This window comes from Vicugna pacos, chromosome 2 (assembly GCF_048564905.1).
Source record: "Vicugna pacos chromosome 2, VicPac4, whole genome shotgun sequence".
Classification (NCBI taxonomy): Eukaryota; Metazoa; Chordata; class Mammalia; order Artiodactyla; family Camelidae; genus Vicugna; species Vicugna pacos.
This window is the reverse complement of record NC_132988.1, coordinates 83,127,990-83,133,989: the sequence shown is the minus strand read 5'-3', so window position 1 is coordinate 83,133,989 and position 6,000 is coordinate 83,127,990. Positions and strand designations below refer to the sequence as shown.

Here is a 6,000-nt window from a genome sequence, read left to right as displayed (position 1 = left end):
TCACATTTTAATGGAGAAAGGAAAGTCTTTTCAACAAATGTTGCAGGAACAAGTGGAGGAAAAATTTACCTCTTTCCCCTTCCTCACACTACAAACAAAAATTAATATGAGATAGATCACAGACATAAACATAAAGCTAAAACTATAAAACTTCTTGAAAAAAAGTAAGTGAATATCTTTTAGGCTTTGAAGTAGGCAAAGATTTCTTAAAAGATGACAAAAGCATTAAACATAAAGAAAAAATTGGGATTCATCAACATCAAAAACTTCTGCTCATCAAAAGATGATTGGAAATTGAAAAGGCAAACAATGGGCTGGGAGCAAATGTAATACATAATCTACGAAAGACTGGCATCAGAATATAAAATGAGCTCCTATAAATCAGGTACTTTTTAAAAATGCAATTTGAAAAAAATGGACAAAAGACTTGAACGCACAAAACTATATTCAATTTCGTGTAATAATGTATAACGGGAAAAAATCTGAAAAAAAATATGTCTGTATATGTGTAACTAAATCGCTTTGCTGTATGCCTGAAACTAACATTGTAAATCAACTACACGTCAATAAAAACAAAACAAAACAAAATAAAACTTGAACAGACACCGCACAGAGAACGTAAGCAGAAAGCTACCATTAGCCACCAGGGAAATGCATGTCAAAACCTTGCACTGGAATGGGACAGACTAAAAGTCTGCCAACACCAAATGCTGATGAGGCTTTGTCAGCTGGAACTCTCATGTATTACTGGTGGGAGTATAAAATGATGCAACTACTTTGGGAAAATGTTTGGCAATTTCTTATAAAATTAAACATTCACCAACCCTATAACCAAGCAGTTCCACTCCTAGGTATTTACCCAAGAGGAATGAAAATGTATGTGCACAAAAAAACTTATATAAGAATATTTATAATAGCTTTAGTTATAATAGACCTAAAATGGAAACAACCAAATACCCATCTGCAAAGGAATATATTAAAAAGTTGTAGTATTTACTGTTCATTGCTCAGCAGTAAAGAAGAGTAAACTGTTGATACACTCAACAGTGTAGATGAATCTTGGAGACATTAAATAACACCAGACACAAAAGAGTACATACTATATGAGCCCATTTTTTATGAAGCTCAAGAACCAGCAAAACTAATCTGCAGTAATAGCGGTGAGAACAGTGCTTGCCTTTGGGATGTGGAGATTGACAAAAAGGCACATGAGGGAACTTTCTGGAGTGATGAAAATATTTTATATTTTTATTTTGTTGGCGGTTACACAGTTGGATTCCTTTATTGAAATGTATCAAGTTGTACATTTGAAAGCAGTCTATTTTACTGTATGTAAAATTTACTTCAATTTTAAAAATGGTACTGCTTGCAATTTCCTCTGAATCTATATTCCTTCAAAATAATAGGTTCAAAAAAGTACTCTGTTGGAGACAGGGTATAGCTCAGTGGTAGAATGTGTGCCTAACACGTGTGAGGTCCTGGGTTCAATCCCCAGTACCTCTATTAAGGAAGAAAGAAATAAAAACCTAATTGCCGCCCCTCTCAAAAAAAAAATACTCTGTGGTTTCCATTTATGGAGATTTCTTGAAACATTTATGATCCACATGTGGTTAATTTCTGTAAATGTTAATGTGTGTATGTTAAAACACTAATCACAGTTGTTGAGTGAGGTATTCTTTATAAATAGGTTACAAAGGTTGAGTTTTGTTACTGTGTTGTTCAAATCTTACGTATCCTTATGTGTTTTTGCTTGTTTTGTGAGTCACTAAGAAATGTGTGTTAAAATATTTTGTAATCTTTATAATTTTGAATGTATTAATCATTGTTATTTTAAAAATCATGTCCTGTGGCTCTACCTCGGTCACCCCTGCGTCTGTTTTCATTGTCTCTATTTCTCTGGAATCTATTTGCTGTTATGTCTAGTAATTGTTGATTGAATGCAGGACATTATGTGTAAAGAGTCATAGATGTCTTTCTCCGGAGGCTTACTTTTGCTTCTCATAGGCAGTCAGGGTAAGGCAGACCTCTTTAATCCAATGAGGGACTGAACTGATTTGAGGCTCAGTTCTGGTATTTTTCAGGCCTTCATTCTAGGATGTTGCCCTTTAAGGGTCCTAACAGAAAGTATAGGATATTTACCTGGGCCGTGAACTCTAATTTTCCTTCCTCCAGCATCATGAAACTGTCAAAAGCTCTGTTAGCAGGGAGGGTGTAGCCCAGTGGTAGAGTGCATGCCTAGCATGCACGAGGTCCTGGGTTCAATCCCAGGTACCTCAATTAAAGAAAAAAATAAATTACCCCCCCAAAACAAAAGCAATCAAAGAAACAAAAAAGCTCTGTTTAATTCCCCAGCCTCTTACCTGCTGTTTTCTGCTTGGTTTACATTCCTTATCAATGAGCAAATGCTTAGAAAGGCAGACTGTCCAGCTTGCTTTTCTGGGCTAACCTTCCCTTCGGGGTCTCCTCAACCTGTGAGTCTGCCAAAAGGTCTGGTACCTTTATGTGCTTTGCAGCAGTTGCTTTCTGCTTGGCTTCTTGGCAGTTTTGCCCTGTGCCCCTAAAAGACTAGTAACGTTCCTGAGAGGAAAAGTAGTATGATGACTTGCCTCATTTTTTATTTCCCTTCTCCCTAAGATCTTGCCTCTCATGTCCTGGCTGCCTTGGTAGCTGGACTCCAGTGCTTTCGAACAGGTTTTTAAAATCATTTTATCCAGCTTTTCTAGTTGTGTTCAATGGAAGTTGGTCTGATACCAGCTCATCCCTTATAGCAGTAACTGGGAATCCTTCGCTAAGCACATATGGTCAACTCCTCAAAAGGACCCAGCAGCCATCGTCAGTCTGAGAATTGAAGTGATTTCTTCCCATATTTTTGTTGCCCCAGAATGTTGTCTTCTTTTCCTGGGCTTTGCAAAGGGCAGATTTGAATCTGAGGTTGTGTCCTGGACATTTTCCACCTCCCTTCCAGTTAAAATCTACATCATGGTCATTACATCATGGTTTTCATTCCAGTGTGTTTAGAAGGGATTGTGTGTGCCCTACCCACAGGGAGCCCGTTGACCTAGTTAATTCTGTGATTGGCATTTGAATGAAAAGGTGCCTTCATTACCTCGGGGGGGAAGAAGTAATCTAATGATTACTGGGTTCACTTCTCCACTAGGGTGAATCTGTGCCTTCTGGATACTTAAATTTTAGCCAAACTACCATGAAAAATGAACGCGAGAATTCTGTATGTAAGAAGGATGGGAACCTCAGTATCCACGAGTATGATTCTTTCAGTCCCTTCAAAAGGGGAAACCGTTTATAATAAATGCTTTTAAGGCCCTAGAATAAATTTAGACTAAGGAATGCAAATTTAATATTACTAAACCTAATTGGAAACCTCAGCCAAAAAACTCTTCTGTACTGACTTCCTCCAAGGGATAGAAAAGAGATTCATTTTAAAGGTGTCCCCAGAGAGAATTGAAGATATAAAGCTCTTGATGTTTGTTTGTTTTTTTTCCTCAACAGTTCACAAGAGCAGTGATTCCCTGGCTTTTTCAACAACGTACCCTGTTTCCTGGCACACTCACCACTGAGGGTAAATTCTTTGCACAAGAAGAAGATTTTGGAGGAGAGCTGTCTAACAAGGAAAGGACGTGTGGCTATTGAGATAGGTAAGTCATTTGTTTCGAGGATGGGGAAGGAAGTAGCGTACAAAGAAAATACTAAAGAACGTTTTCATTTATTGTGAGTGAGTCTCTAGAAATGGGTAGTATGCATTTCACGAAATATGAATTTAAAAGATCCTCATCATTTATCTTCTAATTCTAGACTTACTCACCAGCTCTTCTACTTATCAGCTGTGTAATCTTAGACCAGTCACTTAGATTCTCAGAGCCCTGGTTCAGTCATCTATAAAAGAAAATTTCATATGAAAGTGCTTTGCAAATGGGAGAGTGGAAGATGAAAATGTAATTGTTTATTGTTCGTTGTTATTATTGTTTGTTGCTGTTGTCTGTGGAATAGTTAGTGGCCACGTGTCTCATGGTGCTTTTGGACCATAGAGCTTGTTACTGTGAATCCGGGGGCTTTGTCCTGTGTGCCCCGAGTGGGAGGCATTTCCCACCCGGCCCCCTGTAAGAACAACATCATGTCATTCTTTTGGCTGCAGGTATCTATTGCCTACTTTTTGGAAGTTGGGGGAAAGGATGGAAGTTTAAGACGAGATCAAAGAAGAGAAAATAACAGCTACCTGTATTAGTGTTATTACCACAAACAGTGTATCACATGTGGGTTCATTTAATCCACATACCAAGCCTTGAAATGTGGGTGTTATTCCCACCATGACGTTTTTCCTCAGGAGACAGGATTCCTTAAGAGGAGTCACTGAAAAGAAGATAAAAACTATCCTGGTTTATCATGATTTGTGAGATATTATTGGCTGGAGGGAATTTGAAGTTTTTAATTTTTTTCTGATGTCTTATGATACAAATGGACAGCTTCTATAATTATAAAGTGATTAATTAAACATAAATGATGGATTAAAAAAAATCTTTGTTGAGCACCTGTTATGAACCTTGGTCCTATTCTAGTTGCTTGTTCTCATCAGTGAATAAAACAGGTGAAGATCCCTGCCCTCGTGGAGCTTGTTCTAGCTTGGCGAGAGATAGATAATAAATAATGCACATGATAGAGAATGAAATAAATGACTAGGATATTAGAAGCCAGAAAGATTCTGGAAAAAAGAGAAAGTAAAGCCAAGTAAGGGTAACTGGGAATGCCAGGTAGGCGAGAGGACAGACTGCAGTGTTAAGTGAAGTGGCAGGGTCTCCCTTACGGAGGAGAGACAGGAATTCAGGGGTTAGCCCTGGCGTGTTCCTAGCAGAGGGAGCAGCTGATGCAAAGGCCCTGAGGAGGGAACATGGTGGGGCGTCCCAGGTGCAGCCAGGAGGCCAGTGAGCTGGAGCAGAGTGGGTGGGAAGGACAGGAGCACTGTCAGCTCCCGAAGAAATAATGCCATTTCCTTGATTTGGATACGTAAGAAAAGTTACCTTGTTTTCATCTTGTCTATCTGGTTTGTTCTAAATGTCTTTCCTCTGCAATTAAAATGCGCACATATACAATAAATACATTACACCTCCTGCACTCTGTTAGTACCTAGCGTTACTATAACAAAGAACCACAGACTGGGTGGCTTAAAACAACAACTGTGAGATGTATTGTCTCAACAGTTCTGCAGGCTGGAAGTCCAAAATCAAGGGAGGGCTACACTTCCTTGGAGACATATGAGGGGAATCCTTCCTGTTCTCTTTGGAGCTGGTAGTGGTGACCATCCATCACTCCAGTCTGCCGCCATAGTCGTGTGACATTCTCCTATGTGTGTGCATCTTCGCATGGCCCTTCTTCCTCTTATGAGGACACCAGACATACTGGATTAAGGGCCTAACCTACCCCAGGATGACCTCATCTTAACTATGACATCTGCAATCACCCTATTTCAAAATAAAGTCACATTCTGTGGCACTAGGGGGTTAGGAATTCTATGTATCCTTTTTTCAAGGGGGGCACATTCAGCCATAACAACACCTTAAATAACAAACAACAGGCATTACTAGTCCTATCTTGCAAGTGGAGAAACAGGCTTAGGACGCTTATATGACTTGGCGAAGGTCAGAGCCCATAAGCAGAAGAGCCCGGCTGGTGTGATTTTATCATGGGCATGATCAGTGTTTTTATCAGGTCGATTCTGTCATGTGTTGGCAGTGATGTAAGGACGGAGGTGATGGGGAATTGCGCGGCTCGGGACAGGATTTCACACATACAACACTGCAGCCCTCATCCACCCTGCTTAACCCCAAGAGAGCTCAAACTGATGCTCTACCTTGGCATTCCTATCAGAGGGTAAATAGATGCCCCTTCTGTACCCCGCTCCCCATGTTGCACTTCATTCCACAGCGACAAACATAGGAAACAGATGCTTTTTTCCTCTTCTAGGAATTTTTCCAGAAAAACAATACTGTA

At 39.6% G+C, this 6,000-nt stretch overlaps 1 protein-coding gene across 1 annotated transcript in view; it reads left to right on the top strand.

Annotated features, from left to right (window-relative positions):
* The first annotated feature begins 3,529 nt into the window (after positions 1-3,529).
* CRACD (capping protein inhibiting regulator of actin dynamics) overlaps positions 3,530-6,000 on the top strand; it is a 117,665-nt gene continuing 115,194 nt past the window's right edge. Inside the window, exon 1 of the mRNA XM_072943517.1 lies at positions 3,530-3,653. The gene's annotated coding sequence lies outside the window, so the exon portion shown is untranslated. The remainder of the gene's footprint in view (positions 3,654-6,000) is intronic.